General features: G+C 35.7%; 1 long non-coding RNA gene across 1 annotated transcript; it reads right to left on the reverse strand.

The window, feature by feature from the left end:
- Window positions 1-2,853: 2,853 nt before the first annotated feature.
- LOC146748664 (uncharacterized) lies at window positions 2,854-16,838 on the reverse strand. Its single transcript, XR_014931431.1, has 2 exons — window positions 16,705-16,838; window positions 2,854-3,548 (listed from the first exon to the last, which is right to left on the reverse strand). It is a non-coding gene; the product is annotated as an uncharacterized LOC146748664 (long non-coding RNA).
- Window positions 16,839-19,856: the final 3,018 nt, after the last annotated feature.

A 19,856-nucleotide genomic window follows, 5' to 3' on the forward strand; every position in this document is an offset into this window, starting at 1 on the left:
ACAAATTATTCTACTTAAGAGCGCACGCATGACTTTGTAACATGCTGTCTGGAAAAAATGCTAATTCATGATCAGTACAGGCACAAGCATTTATTTACCATAAGAGGGCGCTAATCCCTTTGAGAGGCACGCATTGTTAGTTACAGCATTATTGTTAATAAGAACATTGAAATTACCTTGAGGATGTGAGATTATTTTATCTGCTTAAATATAAGCATCTAAAAATACTAACTCATACTAACAATTTTGAATTCTAGCACGTGTTTTGCTATAAAGCTGTGTTCTAAAATGTTTGGATAATATTTAGTCAAACATTTATCAAAATGCGGTTTTGTAAAACACACAGAAATTCTTTTTCATGTTACCATGGAACTGTAACTTCATGATTGTACATAATAAACTGATAAACATATTCATTTATTTTATGACCAATTTTCACACAAAATACGAGACGGTTTCTACCTCAGAGGGCGGTAATTCAGTTGTGTTTAAGCACACACTACTTTCGTTGTAATAAAAAAACACACGCACATCAAAAATAAAACTCTAGAGGGCGCTGAATCGCCCCTTACTTTCAAAGTGACGTATCAATTAATTAAATCGCATTGCAAACAATTCCACATATGTATTTCTATTCAGGGGTGTAGTTTGCGCTGATATACATATTTTGAAAATTAATCTTTGTTCTGTTATTATGCTTTTTGCACTATATAACTTTTGTGATTTCTACAATCGTGACTTCATTATACTGCTTTGCTCATATTCACTTATGCAGGGTTAGGTTGGTATTTCAGAGTTCATTGAACTTCCGTTTATTTTGTGTTCATTCGTTTTGCCTCTGCTGCTGTCGTTACTTTTTTTCAAATAATCATCTGTTTCGCATTGTCTCCTGAATACAAAACATGTCATTTGTTTGTTTGTTTTCATTATTTTCTCATGTATGTAACCTTTATTGGCGATTGATTAAATTATACTTTTACATTCTCACAGGTTAATGACCTGTTGATTCTCATTCAGGGTGTACAGTTGGATTGCGAATAAATCATTATGCTGATAAATAAAAAAAATTCTGTGGAGTACTTGTATCTGTACAAAGAAGAAATTTCACTGAGCGCCCGCCCATTCCACCCACTCTCTGTCAGATTAACTCCGTACGGTGAAAATATACTTTCCTTGTACATGTAATATTATGTTGTGTAAGAGTCAGGTCATTTTTACTCGTTCATATCATTTGAAATATATAAGGCATGTGTGTGTGTACTTGTTTGTATGTTGACTACAATTAGTTTGGATATTCACAGTGACGTTTAATCGCGCAAAATCATGCTTTAAAAATAGTATTACGTGTGTAGAATGAGCATACTAAACAATAAAATGCAGTTGTTATTATGGTCAAAAGATGACAAATATACGTTTTCGCTATATCTTACCACATGAGCCGTACAATCATCCGTCTGTGAAATTAACAACATGGGTGTGGATTGCAATACTTGTAAGTAGTCGATTACACAGAAACAATGGGATTGTCAATAGCAAGTAGTACTTTCATGATTTACGTGGTGGAAATTCTCGATTAATATCGCTCAAATCTCCGTTTTTAAAAGAAATGGCGTTGAAATCTCTTGTCTCGGTTGAAGGGATAGACGGACAATTTGCTGTATTTCAACATCCCTGGCTGACCGACTGCCTCAATCAGTGCCCTTGTAAATAATCAACAAACGACAATGCGTTACAAGTCATAAAATCCACAGGTTAAATACTGGAATTGTTCACAGTGGTCACGCCATAAGTAATCGCCCGATGGCCGACGACTGCGTCGCAGCGTGGACAGAAATGATTCATTAATCATAGATGTGCTAGAAAAAAAAATTAAAAGAATCATTGTTTAAGTGTTTAACAAGGGCGTTCGCGATTACCGATCCGGTATATGTTATTGATGACTGGAGCACAGAATCGCTGGAAATAAACAATTTTAAACATTCCGTTCTGAGAGCTATACAGGCCATTAAACGTAAGAAATTAACACTAATGTAGCAAGGTGGGTTATTGACCTTATATTAAACCAGCGGTCGTTGAAGTTGCAATATACTACGGTGTAAAGTTCACTTAGAATCTATAATTTCAATGTCGATTGTTTTAATTACGATGTAATATAAATATTGTAGTATAAATATTGAACCATTAAGCTAAAAAAAACAAAAAAAACAAACATTTAATACCAACAAATTATCAACATCAATATACTATATGTATATCAAGTAAATTATATTCTTTTTATTTTGGTAATCTTTGCTTCTTCATTTAGTCTATACGCCCATGATATGTAAGAGCACACCGCTGAGAGATATCCACGCTTCCAGATTTTCAGTCCCGTCATAGTTTAATGAACAAAACTAAAATATATCAATTAAATTTTAAATTCTGGACGTGGAGCAAGGTGTATTAACTGCGTGTAAATCGACAATCACTTGGTCTCGTCGCATCAAGCGTACACGTCGTATTTTATTGATGTCAATGTATGGTTTACAATAATCATGGTTTTAAACATACCGCGATTTCTTGAAAAGTAAACAGTACGAATTTTAGATACAGTCTGATTAAAACTCGATTTTGAACCCAATGACTACATGTGACGTCATAATGAGCTGAAATTGTAATTTAGTAAAACTCGTTCAAATGAATGCAATTTTTGCAACTTTACTCGTATAATGCTCTGCCTGTGGTTTGGGTTAAGGTTTCATAGTGCTTTCGCATTAAGGCAATCTCCCAAACATACAACGCATCGACACACGAACGACTTTAGTGTGTTTTACGTCCATTTACAAACAGTACATGACAAATTTGGCAAATATCTATCTTATCACAGTACTGTAAAATACTTTATTTCAGCTGGAATTAATATTCGCTGGAAAGACATTTTTAGTGTTTTGTATGGAATTTAATTTCACTGATTTTTGACGAGTTGAACGCAATATATTCTGACCCTGTATTATTTTTTGATTCCGAGGTTATTTTTTGACCCAGAGTCAAAAAGGCACGCTGAGCGTAGATAAGTCCATAGATAACATAATTTCTCTGCAACAGTGTCAGTGTTGATCACTTTGTAGTAATCCGAGTGAGCATTATCGATATTGACAAAATAAAGTTCTTGTCATATTGTTTTGTTGTTTTTTTACAAAGAAAATCAAGAGTGGTCTCTGCCCTCCACCGGTGCATTTTTGGGTAAAAAATCCACTTTCTTGCGTTAAGCCCTCGGCTCAGCCTCATGGTTGTCTTGTTCATGCAGTTGCACATATAGTAAAGAGGTCATTCGAGAATAACGCCGGAGACGGCATGTGGTATTGCTCGGAGCAGTACTGATATTTTTCCCTGCGCTACGCTCTCGAAATATCAACACGGCTTCTCGCGATGCCACGTGTTAACCGCGCATAACCTCTAATTATTTCTTGGTTTTCACAAACAAAAGGTTCAACACCCTCCTGTCCGATTGGTTTGGTATTCGGTATTTTCCACTTGGTGTTTCTCATCAGTACGGCGTCAACTTAAATCTTAAAGAGAACAGAAATGGACATATCAATCACTCGAATTGTGACGAATACAAAACATCGAATTAACCAATGTTGATTGAATGTTTAACGGTTAATTTGGTGTCCACATCCAATCCGTGGAATACATAGTACTCCCTGATGACGAAATTGACATGCGTTTCATGCCAGGGGAAACGTATTTTTGTGTTCTGTATATAAACGGCATCACAATGAATATAGGTCAATAGTCTGTCAAAAATGCTCCGTGATGTTGCAACAAATGGTGGAAACGTTACATGTCGCATCATGAAACATGTATACTGCCACCAGTGGTAATTTTTTAATTCTTTCTTTTTACTAACAGTAACTGAAGGAATAAGTATGGGTATGCAAATTCGTTATTACAACAAATATAAATCTTCCTTCGTAAAATGCGCCATATTTGAATATTTTCTATTATTGTCTGTTTTTTATCTCATATATTTTATTGAATCCAGGCTTCAAGATTCCTGGTCAGAGTGCAACCCCATCGCACATACATGTGTACATCGTATTTGTCTAGATCGAGAAAAAGCCATACGCTAAATATGTAATCGTCACCAAAGCTGTGAATCAATGCCAAGAAAAATGCTCTAAAATCCATCAACGACAGTTTAGATAATTAACGACACTATGTATTAAATTAGTATTATAAATGCCTGAACTTTAGATCGCTAAAAATGAAACAGCGCCACCACAGTGACTGTCTACGTTTTTTTACTGGAGTTCCAAGCTGCGAAAAAGTTTAGAATCCGCAAATCGTCCACAGGCCATACAAAATACTGAGGGCTTACTATAATAAACATGAGGGACAATTGGACATTTAATTACAATAATTTTGATTTAATTATTTAATTACACTGTTTAGTTTGTGAAATGAACATGATAGGAGATGAAATCACAGTGCCGTACATTATTAGGAAAAACGTTGGATAATAAACAACTAACTTATGAGAGTGGTTGGTGGTTGCGGATTATAGCCATCGAAGACTAAGTGAAAAATAAAACATTTATAGGGAATAGTCGTACATAAGATAATTAGATATATGGGTATGTGTCGAGGGCCATACAAATAAATATACAGTGCATGAGCTTAAATATTAAAATATGTAATATGACAAACGACAGTATAGTCATGTATAATTGTAAACACAGCAATCATTTTAGTTTTTTTAAATACATGGGACGCAACTTTCCTAGAAAGTACAATGGCATGTTTAAGAACAGTTATTACATGAAATGATGCAACACCTACTATCACCTGACCAGTGTAATATGGACCACACACAGGTGTAAACAAAAGGGGTCGTAACGTGTCTTCGCTAATCCACGAAACGCGACTATAGTTGTTAGTCATATCCACGTTATTCATATGGCCAAATAGTATACACAAAAGTAACTGTCTACTGGTGTATTCCATTTCTATCACATGCCATCGCGATAATGGGGTTTGTATTTTTCAATTGGCTATATTAAATAAAGTTATCTCTGAATTGTTGGAGTTTTTGAATTTAGTTGTTTATTTGGCACTTCGACACCGCCATTTTCATACAGAACTGAAGGGGAAAGTTCTGGGTATCTTTAATATTTTCTTGATTGTTTTTTTTTTAATACACTTGTTTGTGTGATTACGTTGTTATGTGAGTTCGTTTACTTTCGACAAACTGTGTTCAATCACATGTTAGAGGATAATCATCATTTTTGTTTGTCGATTTCAAGAGTTTTTAATTAGAGATGACGCCATGGGAAAACTTGAAAATTTGGCTTTCAAAGTGGACATAAACCGTACTTAGACTATCTGCAGGAGAGCATCGCGAATAAACAAGAAATCAATAGAGTCTATAGAATTCTCCATCAACTCAGAAAGTCCTAAACATTTGACGTGTTGTTTTTTTATATTTTTACCCCCGTCTACATCATTATAAATTCATTGTTTATCTTCAGAATTGAAGTCCTTTATAAGGTGGTTTCGTTCATTCAAAGTCTGTAAAAGAAGTGAGGTTTCATGGCGGGATAATCAATAATTGAAAAACAAGATATTGGTTCTACGATTTATGCACATAAACTTAAACAACATTGTGCATAATATGATAAAAGACAACAGAGTTATAGGCAAGGCATTATTAGCCGTGTATCGAAGCTTGTGTGATGTAGAATATATGTTATAAAGTGTCAATTTCAGACGTTTCAAGGGAGCAAAAATAAAACATAACAAATGTATAATTCGTTACATGTTTAATTGCACATATTTATTTTTGTTTTACAAACTGATACCTGATACGCGGACTAGCAGATTTACTGCGTCCAGTCGTCGCTATCTAAGTCATGTATACCGTGTGGATTTTTGTCGGTTGTATTGTGGTCCGATCAGCTGACTAGTAGTACTGTATGGTGCCTCTTTCTATAAAAGAAATTGACCAAATCCATCATCAAGTTCATTCTTTAAGTCACAAAAATAATAACGAGAGCTATGCAATGTACATTCCAGTCATTTCAAAAATTCCGGTGCATCACCAAAGCGTTCAATTGAAATTATCTGGAAATATGCGAAGATGAAAACATGACAGTTTTTCCAACCCTACCGATGGGTCTCGTTTTCATGAACTACAATTATCGTCTTCAATTGATTAGCAAGAATATCTGTTTATGACGACTTCACTCTAATAACACAATTCGGAAACGAAGACGGCCAATTCGCCGTCAACACATCGGGGCTTCTGGGCTACGCTGACTTTAGATGACGTCAATTTTACTAAGGTAGACCGCACTGAATCAATAAATACCATCGCATATCGGAAACGTTGTGTTAGTTTGCAGTGACCTTTCCAGACGTATAAAATGGGTCATTTAAAAATCGTTCTATACTTACTTCACAGTGTTTTACTGAATGGCGTGCAGTTCATAGTGAATAATGAGTTATTAATTAATTTTTCTAACTGATACTATTCAATGCAATTATAAGTTTGTCGATTTCAAGATCTTTAATTATAGACGACTCCTTGTTTAATGAGGTCTGCATATTGCATTTTATTAATTTTAAGTGATTATCGGCCCACTTTGCGCAGAACAACAATCAATCTCGTTGATGGAGAGTCGGTCGATTTGGATATTATTATTAGAATTTAAGTCTTGATAACTAATGTCCCACACATACCCAAAATGTAATTCAGTACACCATCAGCAACATCAACATCATTAGTTGCGGCACCAGCAGTACCCGCGTCATCACTTTTGATTTGATGTTAATATTTCGCACCCACGGCCAATCGATGATAGATTGTGACATTTGTCTTAATGATAGTATACATTGCTATGACAAAGTGGAAATAACATACCAAACCTTAGTTCTGTAAACAAAAGTCACGTGTAAGGTAATTTACAAGTACAAGCACACCAACAAACGACTGGCAAAAATCCACAAGCAGGAAACAAAATCAAATCAGTAAGAAAAAGACAAATGGTCCCCATGGTAACAAGAAGTGATGTCATGTGTTTCGAAAAGAGTGAGCACATCCTGCTCTACATTATGGTACCCGCCATGTGTAAAATCAATGGTTTCTGTGTGAATGCACATATTTCCTTATTACCCTATATCATTTTCTTTTATTTGCTGACAACTTTCCATTATTTTCGAATTAAACTATTTGACTACACAAATAATCACATTGTACTGTGACAAAAAAGAAATGTATTGTCTTTAAATGTAATAGACGTTTAACTGAGAAATGGTGTTTTGGGAGAAGAAGGTTGAAAATGTGGCACATTGCGAATTACCTTGGTATAACGCTTTTCTTGTATAATAAATTGCGCACCCCTATTGGCGCAGTAAACGAATATGATGTGTATAATTATTATCTATAAATATGTTGCTTTCATTGTCTTATGGTCTATAGATTTTAAAATGTAAAACACCGCGTTTCTTCCGACATTGACAATATGGTGCGGAGGTATGGAGCTTCCAGGTGTATGAACATTTGAAGCAAATTCAATGTCTTGTTGTGTGTCATTGGTGTTCCAGTGAAGGCATCCAATAATATTGTAATCGTGATTGTGAAGGGTTATTATACATACTGCAGGGAGGTGTATTACATATTGGGCGAAATATGGCAACTTCGAGTTATCCTAGAAAATAATATTGATAAAAAAATGTCTGGGACCAGAACAAAGTTTTGGTAGTGTTAGGAGTCCCCTTTTCTGTGTAACGTGCACCAAATATCTTTTTGTTTTCTTTACCAAAGTAGAGAGTATTGATGAATTCATTATTATAATAATTCCTCATGTGAGGATTATATTTGCCCACATTATGTATGTTCGCGTCCGTGCGACATGCAGCGCGTTTACGGTGTCATCGTTCACGCATTGAAACAAGCAGAAGTTACAATACTGTAATTTGAAAGTACCGACAAATCTCGTGACAAGGAAAAACCGTATTCTTTTAAGTCAGATTGTACAGTCTGTTTTGAGTTATATATATTTATATACGACTTGTCTTCAATCTTCCAATTGTACACAAATTCCTAAATTTACGTATTTCACAAAGTTTGCATGTTCTATGATACTTCGGTGGGATCGGCTGTAAATCTACGTAACGTAAATTGTATTTACTTGTTTTAGACCCAAAGCTATATAACTGTAATTCTATGTATACCGACGTATTAATATCATACATGGTTATAGTCTACCATGCACACCGCCTACTGATACCAAGAGATGTGTCTATAAAATAACAAAATAGCGTTTTGAACATTTTGAATTTTAGCGATAAAAGCAATATGTATGTATTTTCAAGACTGTATAATCATATATAGTTATCTGAATTGCCTCATGTTGTACCAATAGTCCTGGGTTGATTTTCTGTAGACCCTAAATCAGAAGAAATCTGCATTTCTATTCCAACATAGGATTGTTTACTTAAATAAGAAAGGGTTATAAAAGAAACTGATAGCAGGGGAAAATGAATTCTTGTTTTCATAGTTTTGTGTGTTTTTTTTTAAAATAACAAATCTTGTGATCACAATAACTCGACATTTGTGTATCTGGTATTTGCTCAGTTAGAACATTTTTAGTTGCAATATGCTAAAAATATACATTCGGGAAATATTAAAATTGAACTTGAGCGTGAACACATGCTTGTACATACAATGTTCGATAATTACAAGTGGCGAGACTCTTACGCTTCCAACAAAGAATGCGCCGGTCACAATAAGTTCTGCTTTTCTTCATATTCAACTTCAAAGTTGTACACTTAAAACAAAATTTAAAAAATATAATCGTATGTGAACTGTTATGATGTGTGTGTTTTTTTCTCATTTTTTCTACCTAAACTTTGCAGACACGTAAACAATTAATATACTGTTTGGTGTGTTGTGCGTTTCTTTATGCCTTTCACCAATGACCAAACCGTTGCGTGGTTTTCAAGTTTATTTAAAAGTAGCAAGTCATAACATGCGGTTTAGGTAAATTAGATTAAAGTAGTCACCCCCTAAAACCATCTCTTTCGAAATAAGACGTTAATATTTCGAGGCGTTTTTCGGTAATTAGATAAAGCGATGGTGGCGGGGACGTTCACAGCTGTCAACGCTAGAACCATATACAGCGTGTTATGTACTGGTATTTTTTCTCGTCATTTTTTTATACATAAGGCATATATTTCACAATAATGTGTACAATCTTTCGTCTGTGTAAGATAGAAGTGTATGAAGATATATAATATTTTCCGAACGTTTCACCAGAAATTCCATCCATCTATCAACCTGCATATTTCGTAATATCGTTCCCGTAATGTCCGGATGAGACTCGAGCACGTGATTACAAGATATAAATATATTCGCATGTGTTAACAACTTATTGTTTTGCATTCAATGTTTATGTACAATATGATTTTTTTTGTTTTAAATGAGATGGAACCTATTATAAATATAAAAACATACACCCCAGACTGTTAACTTATTTTCGTTTCTCGCCCTGCACACGTCACCTTGGCCTACTTCTCTCGAACCGTTACCAATGATGCCTACAACGAGTATACGGGTGGTGTAGTTAGTTAGTGAACGACAAGCATTGCCGCTCGCACGCATAAAACGGCGACAACTCCAACGTTCAGTTACGGTATAGCATTGCCGACACGCCAATTTCATGCGTTATACTTGTCCCCGTCATGTGTTCCGTGCGTTGAGAGAGAAAAGTCGATACTGACGTCCGTCATGAAGGGTGTCCATGTGTTTGCAAGCACAACATATTCCGTTGTTGATACGGGGGGGAAAGTATCTTAACGGGGGTCCAGCTGACCCGTGTTTGAAAAACATTGTACTTGGAAATGCATTTATTTTATTATAACTGACGCGTCTCGGCGGGGAGAATAAGCCACATGTGTTAGCGTTTAAAATCACATCTATAATCTCCACTATATATTGCAGAGCTGAATATGTTTACAACCCACCTCAGGTAGTGGGTGTTGACAACTGACTCATCTGGCTTATTCGTGAAAACGGTTAAATTATTTCACTGTCCTGTCCCACAAATATAGATACAAAAAATGTCCATATATCATGAGCCATAATTTTGGGAGAATAGTTGATTTGATGGCACTCTATACCCATACTCCAGTTTTAGCGAAAACGATGGATTTTGAGTGGTCCACGCTGAGCTTTAGCGGTGTACAATTGCTGATTTTGTTTCAAGTCATTTGTTATGTGATCATTACAGGAACAATGATTGATTGATTGATTGATTGATTGATTGATTGATTGATTGAGTGATTGATTGATTGATTGATTGATTGATTGATATTCAAACTCAGAAAAAGTTCAAAGATGGTATGTACTGTACTTTTTTAATTCACATTTAGTATTACACGAACGTTAAGGAGTCAACACTTTCACATCAGTATATCAATTGTCAATAACCGCAAAGCACGCCAGTTTTACTCAAAACGAGCTTAAAAATCATTTGATATTTAAATAAGTAAATATACTAGAAGTACATCTTGGTGCCAACTAAGGCCAACAAAAACGCATGAGATTGAACAGCGGGAAAACATGGTACAATTGCGTCGAAAAACATAACACTCATTTTTTTTAAAAAAACACGAATATACAAATAAAACAGAAATATCCTCGGAGAAACCGGAGTCGTGTTCTCGATCATGTCGGTATCACGAAATGAACTTTAAATACAGTTTTGAATTACATCAGGATATGTACATGAAACGCGACATGAATTCCCATTTTCCGTTCATAATTGTGTGTGTTTTAATATTTCCAATAATGGAGTGAGATTTAATAGTCAAAGATCGATAAGCAACGCTTGTTGGGTAATAACATTGCTTTCCGTAGACGTGTAGTTAGGGAGTCTCGTGGTCATGAAAAAATAAAATGGAAAATCAATTTCAGACGATCGTGTCGTTCAACACCCTGACTGCAGACGAAGCGTGAACCACGACGATTAGTATTGCAATGAACTTGATGTATCCGAATAACACTAATATATACGCCGTTTCTATGCGTAGAGGTTCATCTATATCACATATATAATCATATTACTGCTAAGAAGTACGTAAAATAGCGTAAATGATGAAAACAAAATTTGACAGTTATTTGTTTAATTTTAAATTCTCCCATTAAAAAGTGTTTCATGTCTCGAAGTATTATTTGTCCAAAAGACGCATGTCGCAGCTGTCAGTGTTTCTGTAAATGTGCACATACATCTGAAAATAAAGTATATCGTTGAAACGACCCAACCGACTGGGTGTCACCAACATTAAACCGATACAGTAATTGAATTGAATTAATTAATTGTCGATTCCTAATCTAAAGTCTGCGATCAGAGAAATGTATTAGGTGTATACCACTTAATTAAACTACGAAAATAAAGTAATTGTGCCTTGGTATTCGACAATATGTCAAAACATGATATAGGGACGCGAAGTGTTCGAAATATCTATGCGCTTTACCGAGTATGAATGAAAGTCAATGAAATGCTCATCGCTTCACAGTAGTGTGCCGCCATATCGACCTACCATAGATTAATGGGTCGCAACACGTGAATAAATAAATGCAGACGTGTCGTGTCGTCTGGTTGTGTTGAGTATTTTCTCGATAGATTTATGATATTTTGCCTCAGAGAGGGCATAATGTTTTTTATATTATCCCAGACAAAATCCATCTTTAAGTTAGCAAAATCAGTATTTTTTTTTATTTAAATATATATTTTTCGATTCCCTTGTTTAATGCAGTGTACAGTTTTTCTAAGATGACGGTTAATTGTCGCTTTTAACCCAAAGCCCGAGAGATATCACTCTTGTATATGTAAACAATACACGTATAACGGGCGAGATCAGCTGGTGTGGCGATGAAACACTACCTGAAATTGAGTGTTGTACATTTTACGGTAGTTTCAAGGAATAGTATCAGTAACCGAGTGGTCCTTTCAACCTGTGTTGCCAGACTTCTCCCAATCTCATTTTTTTCTCACCCATGGTCTTGCAAAACGCTGGGTGGTCCAGGCTTGTTGTATAGTGTGTCCCTATTACGTTACCGGCCCAACGTGGTTAGTTGACAACTGATTGCTCATTATAGAGATCGACTGGCCTGCACTTTGGCTGGACAAAGCAGTTAGGTCCATCGATAATAGCAATGACATTTATAGTATGACGGACTGTTTTGCGTCATTGTTCAAAGTTGATGCAAATTTCTCGCTATAACCCGGATGTTAGTTCGGAAAACTTCGGAGGAGAGGACACGAAATAAAATGACATCGGCGAAGTCATGAACAGAAAACGTGATTGGGAATGATTGTCAATGTTATGCCTGTTTCTCGTATATTAATCGGAGACAGAAGTTTTGCTAGAGGCGCTGACAAGCTCTGAAAGGCCATGGCGGAACAAATGCAAATCACCTGGCAGTGCATCTAGGTCGCTTTGTTACATTTAAGAAATGTACAATTCGTTGAAAGTCACAAAGCGAAACCGTTGGAAAAACAGCCCTGAAAACACACTTGTTTGCACTTTTTGCTTACGGTTTTACATCAATACTGTTGCACACATATACCGAACAATGTCCCAGAGGGCTATTCATACTTGGCTATTTCCATGCATATTGTGACAAAAAACAACAAAAAACATACAATCATGAAAATGTTACAGTTTCCGAGACTCAAGTTGCTCCAAACCAAACGTACAGGCCGATGTGGCGGCCTCGTGTATTTCTATTATGATTCGACAAGTACCAAGACGGTATAAAGTAGACAGTAATCGTTGTTCAAAGTCAATATTAAAGGGAAAGTTCAGACTAACAGAGGAAAGAGCTACACAAATGCAAAGAGAATGCAATTTAAAGCTTTTTCTGTATGCTTTTTGTTCCATGAATATTTAACTTTTTAATTAGTATACGTTGTCCATCCTATTGTTTTCCCGGCATAGAATTATGGGTAAAATGTGACATCACATCAAAATGAGAGAATAATTTCATCTATAACAGAGAAATACTGATTTAGTCCAGATTTTCAGTCTGCATATCACTCGTTTACACAACCAAATAATTGGAATGTTGCATAGACATCTCTAAAAGTGTAAAATAAATAAATGAATGAGAGAGAATAGAATGATTATTTTGTGTTCCTTTTGCTGTCAACAGTTAATATATTCTGTATAAAATCTATGGATAATTGAGCATTTAGTAGAAATGTAAAAATATAGTTCTGTTACCATGACAACTATTTTATATGTATGAGTCGCACCGGTATTCTACCTTGTTTTAATCTTTCAACTAATTTGAAATCCAACTTTAGAAGTTATAGATGAAATCATTAACTATTTTTTCTCACATCAGGTGTACGATCCAGACTTTACCCGCAATCTCATAAAAGTAACCATTTGAGTGACTAAGTGAATTGTTCAATTTTAACACCAACTATGGACTTATTTCGCGGAGGTATTAAACCCAGATAACGATGTCCAACTTTCGTTTATGCTTATGTGGAGATTTTTCAGTCCCTTCGAATCTAATAAATTCGAGATTTAGGACTTTGTCAAAATTTACATAAAATTGGAGATTAGGGATGTTGTACACTTTTTTTCTATAAATTGAACATTTTTTTTTCCAATCTTTATATTTACCTTACCATGCTCTATTGTGAGGGCAAAAACATAAATAATTGTAACCACACCTGAAACAGGTCATTGATAAATGAACTATTTGCATATTTGCAAATGTTTTACACAACGTATTAAATATTGAAGCAAGCGCGAGTCTTTGGAATTATTTTCATATGAATAACTATACACCATGTTAATTAGAAAGTGACTTTTTGGGTTATAGTAGATTGTATAGAAATTTGAATTGGCAATAGAGGAAATATATCAACTAGCTATTGGTATGCAAATTAATATATATCACTGTTCTAATTAAAAAAGTAATTAACAATGAAATACAAATGAATTGACCTAGAAATGTACTTACTTGATTAGACTCAAATTTGCAAATAAAACAGCATTTCCGCAAATTGACTAGGGATTTGGCTTTCTTGTTTATAGTTTTAGTTGTACGGCTTTGATATGAAATGACTGGAACAATCTGAAGGACATTACACGGTCAGTACTTATGATATGAAAATGATTTCTTCATCAAACACTATTTTATGCAACTTGGCACGGATGAGGGTTTCGGGTATAAGAGTTGTATGCTACCTCTACCTCCGTAAACAATTTTTTTGTTGATTGCAGCTTTAAAAATAATATCATTTCTGTATTTATAGGAACAACACGTGTTTACTTTGGTTTCTAATGTGGATTAGTGATCAATTTCAAAATATTTGTACTAGGAGCTTTCGGAAACTATCAAACAAAGTGGGATTAGAGGAATATTTTATTTTTAAAAAACTTGGTTCAAAAAAACAAAACCAAAAAGGTGTACAGTATTCTTAAACAAAACAAATTGTAGTTGTGTATTCTTTTTTATGGACGCTGTTTTTATTGTTGTTGCTGTCGTTGTTTTCCCTTACTCCAAATTGTCGAAAATTATAAATATACTACCCCCCCCCGCAATCTTCTCTTTTTTGTACCGAATAGAAAGCTTCCGAATGCAGAATGGCATTCTGTTTGCTTGAACTCCAAAACTATTTTAAAGTAAAGTACACAATAGACTAATCTTATGGCCAAACTTGGGGTGTCCTTTCAACCCCGACCAAAACGGAAGGGATTTTCTCTAGTGATGAGACTTAAGTAGAGGATTTGCTACGATACGGATATCTGAGCAATAAGGGCAGTAGGCATATTGTCGGATAGGTAGATAGACACATCAGAGGCCACCTTGAGATTGAGGGTGCAGTTTTGGAAACATAAATGCGTTTATTTGATGAGTTACCATGTTTACATTTTTTCTATCACTACCGTGTTACGTATTATCGTTTTATGTTTTACTGTCTGGCGACTGATAAAAAATAAGCGTTGGTCGTGTTATCATCGTGTCGGGGAATTGAATAATGTCGCATATACTCGAGGCTTATCGTCGCTCGTGGTATCGCAAAGTGATGTTGAGTGTCTCAAGACATTGCATCTTATGTTTGTCTTTATCTAGATAACGAACACAAATGAGAGAAAATGCGCAGATGTGATTTCTATAAATTTTCAGATTAAAATGTGTTAAATACCGTTTTTAAAAAGTATGGTATTCTTATAATCGTTTTTATAAAATTATATTTATGCAAATTATTGTCTCAATGAATCAAAACAAAACTACCCTGAACATTTTTCAAACAAACAAACGACAATTTTTTCTCTAATCTGTGTATTAAATGCAAGACAAAATAGAAAAACAAACCATAATTCTGTAGATGTACCATAAATGTCCAGTTATATAAATTGTCATACTATTATGAACATTTTGCTGAATACACATCATTTAATGGTGCATCAGTCGTACGAATATAGAGATTTTTGTTTACCATGAAGATGAGAGATTCAAGTTTCATTTCAGTTGCGTACAAATATTTTAATAATTACCACGGCAAACTGTTGTGATGTTAAAATTATATAAACGTCATCTTTTTTGAATGAGATGTTAGTTGTGAATATAACGTCTATAACAACTCTTTCAGTGCAGTAACAAATAGAGTAATATTCTTTCCACAAATAACTTTGTAGTTATAATTGTACATTCCATTCTCCGTAGTTTAACTTTATTCCGTGTTCTATTAAATGTTAAATGTTGATATAATCTTCAACCAGTACTGGTTTACCTTTACGAAAACGTTTTTATTTGGGTTGGGGTTATAATCGCCACGTGCCCGAATCGTGTCCTACCAACCAGTCACTTTGATAGAAATTGTACAAAAAAAACCGCAATCGGTAATTGTTATTTCATGATTGACAAGATGACGTCATAAATGTAACATTAATATCTTCGTATAGCTTTATTTTTCGATCATCGGCACGTTCTGTGTACGTTAAAATTTCAACACGTACGCCGTGATGGTACTTTCCTGTTTCCCACACTCTCGATATATTCCTCTCCCAAAAACAACGGTGCTTTTTATTCGCATGCGACACCGGAGTCTCAGCCAGAACATCCCTGGACAAGGTGAGAGTGTGTGCGGACGGGGTATCGGTTGCAAGTTGGAAACTTGGTCGCTAAGTCAATGAATCAACAAACCATCAGTTAAGATCCATATAGCTTGCAGGCTCTGATCTATGCAAATATCCGTCTACCTGTGTTTCGTTTAATGTCTGTCTATCCTTGACTTCAAAATAGAAAGATGTTTTGACTGATAAAAAAACAAAGATGGACCGGGAGTATCGGTGTTCCGGTTTGCTTGACTGCCCAATCAACACCGAAAGGCGGTGAAGTATTCTGACATTGGTAGTCACCACGGTTAGACAATCATATTGCTCGGATGGAATATTAATGCAAATCGATTAATTAACATGTGTTGCTTTAAAATAAATATCTAATCACATTTACGATATGAACACAAATTGTTGAGCCGCATTTTCTGCGATCTGAGCATGAATAGAGTGGACCAGTGTTAATTTGCTTGAAAGCTAGGTCATAAAATTGGACACTTAAATTACCAATAGGTGAAATCGTATGGTAGACTGATTGGAGACAAGGGTTCGAAAACAGATAAAACACCGCAAACTCACCTTCTTAGTATAGTCAACGAATGTTGTCATCAACTCCGCCTCCGCGTGGCGAAAATATTTCCCCACCCTTAACAAAAATAATCCCAAATATGTAAACATTCCGCGCAACTGAGGCAAACTGAACGACATCTCCCTCGGTAAACACTCGCCGTTAACAGTTTATTGGCGAAAGTGCGAATTCGACACCCGGACAGAAAGCGAAGTTATTGAAAGAGGGACAGAAAAGACAACGCACTTAGCCATTAGCTGTTTCATTTTAGGGCGAAAAACTTCCGGACTTAGTGGATAGATTTGGATACGGCGAATGACAAATACGAACTCTAGCCGATTCTTAGCATACCGCGATCAAACTGATTCTGATTGTGTTAAAGATGTGAGCAAACATGTTCTTTTGATAATAACTTAAACTACTTTAAAATTCGACACTTGGAAATCGTGGGAAAGATTTCAACAATTTCTAGCAAAACATAATATCACAAAGGCCATTCCGATAGATCAACGACATCCGCTACTAATTAATCCAACGATATTGTTCTTCTTCTTTTTTTTTTCATTTAGATACAAATTGAAATTCGACAACATGTAACATTACAAATATGCTCTTCATTTATTTTCTGGAAACTGAAGAAAAAAAAATGTTCTTCAACATTAGACGAGTGAATGAGTATCTCGATCTTGCGAGTGTTGCAAATATTAAAGATGGAATTGACTAAAGTGAAGTATTCCAAAATAAAGTCTCCGACTTTTTTTTGGCAAACTCTTATTACAAATTGATATAATTATGAATACGTATATCATTAATTAGATGTTCCTCATTATGTACTTCTAGGCTCTGGGACTCTTTTGTCTGATTATCAATATAATCACAGAAAACTTAATCAACAATTAGATCATCATTATTCTTATTAACGAAATATACTTGAATTTAGTATCACCCTGGATAATAATTATGTTTTGGAAGCGATTGGTGTGATGCAAATTTTTTTAACAACAATTATTGATGAAAATTATTTAAAATATTGCTTTGCAGATTTTAGAGACAAAATTGATACCAACATTCTGAAACACAATTGTGGGATTTTCAAGTTGCTAGTGTGACACCGATAACGATTTCGAAAGAAGTTTTTTTTTTTTTTTCGTTTCAACGCTCTTTCTGGGCGAGTGTTTTTGTAAATCTTTCTCAGTACGTTATGAAACAGTAACAACCCCGTAGTTACGTTGTTAAAAAGATGCGATCAACTCACGTATTCGATTGCTGAGTTTTTTTATAGTTAATTTAAAAACGAAAGCCGTAACCTTTACTAAAATCATTTTTTTTTCACCTAAAACGATAATATAAATGTTTTGGTAAAATTGACCAGAATTTTTCGTTACTATGTTTGTTTATTTTCAGTTATTTACTATTAATCATTTGTTTATGATTGTAGTCATGGTTTTATATTTTTTTGCGAGATATCCGAAGTGTTCATCTGCGTTCAGTGATATATACTGATTTCGGTGAGACGAAAAAAAAACGCCATATCATTTCTAAGATTTGTCATTGAAAACACAAATCCTTGGGGACAACAAACTTACACATAAAGAGGGAAGGCTTATTATATTACACTCAATGTAAAAGGTGGAGATTTTAATTCCAGTGATGTAAAACGGACCCTAATTCAAGAACCCCAACCCCCCCCCCCCCCGTTTCTTAAGAAGGTGTTTGGTCTGTTTAAAGTGGTAGTAAAATGCTACACATTGAGAAAATGCCTGTATTCACAATGGAGGAACTTACAGGTGAATTGTAAAGTTAAACTCACGAGAGAGAAAAAAGGGGGAAATAATAGAGCTGGGAATGTCTCAAATACGGTTAAGTCTGTGTGTTGATAGGGCTTTAATGGTGTTAGGCGCTGACACAATGCGGATAACTGACAAGCATAGCTACTAGAGTTACACTAAGCCCACCTAGGGGAAACGGAACCCCAATCGGAAATATTGCGCCGATGATAGACGGCTCGCACCTGACAATACCACTTGTTTTTAATTTTCCACGGACAGGTGGGGAAAATCTGTTGTCATGGCGACGTTCAATTTCCACTGAGATAGGAACAATTCGAGAAGAAGAAGAAAATGAATAGTGTATGTGTCACAATGATGCTCCAATTATCCGGTAAACAGCGGGAAAAGCAATGAATGTGAAGTGTTCAACAAATTGTTTCCTTCGAACAGTGTCCGGCATTTATCGCATGACCATGCTCGTTTGTTTGTTTGTTGAGGAAAACAATTTCCACGGGCCCCTAATGTACCTCAATTGTAATTCTATCCGCATTGCTTAATTGCAAGCAAACGGTATCGCTGCAGTATATGGACAGTGCGTGTTTGTCTTTATTGTCGTGGGCTTGAATCAACAGGTCACTTGGGGTGACACTAGGCTTTTGTTCCCACAATGACCGCGCATAGACTACGAACAGTAGCCAAGAGAGCCCCACACGAGAGCTTTGACAGCAAATGGGGGGCTTTCAAAATGAATGATGATGGGCAAATAATAGACAGTCGGCTACCTGCGAGAGTGCATGATGAAGATATTATCACTGAAGAGGGGGGTAGTAAAGGGACTCCCAAGAATTTCAAGTACGTCGACAAGCTAGTCTCTTCGGGGTTGGTCTCCAACCCTTCATTCACTGTCACGGATCCAAGTACAGCGTAAAGTTGTTCACTGCTTTTACGAGGCCCAGTCACAAAACGCACCATAGTGCTCTGTCACTGGAGCGTCCCGAGGGGGGAATTCTGTCCCGCCTTAAATGTATTCATCTGAAAGTATACTTGACATCACCGAGTATTATGCCTGTAATCTAAGTCCCCTCATTGGCATGTTCCATTTCTTTGCCCAACTGTCAATGAAATGAGCAGCAAAACAGAGAGAATACGTACATGTACTGGTAGTTTTGCGATATATAAGGGGGGAGGCGTTGCAGTGGCAACCAGCCCAATCACGACATGTTACGGCGCAGTTCTATCGCTGTGGGTATCGATTACGGTGTCCATGTCAGGACTTTAGTCATTGAACGGGCTTAAGTCAGTGGCATGAATGGCAAAGCCCCCCTCTAACAATACCCCTAGTCTAACGGTGTTTTTCCAACACGTCATTGAGTATGGATTTAAGAAGCGGGAAG

Source organism: Saccoglossus kowalevskii, chromosome 2 (genome assembly GCF_978046115.1).
Source record: "Saccoglossus kowalevskii chromosome 2, keSacKowa6.1, whole genome shotgun sequence".
NCBI classification, from domain to species: domain Eukaryota; kingdom Metazoa; phylum Hemichordata; class Enteropneusta; family Harrimaniidae; genus Saccoglossus; species Saccoglossus kowalevskii.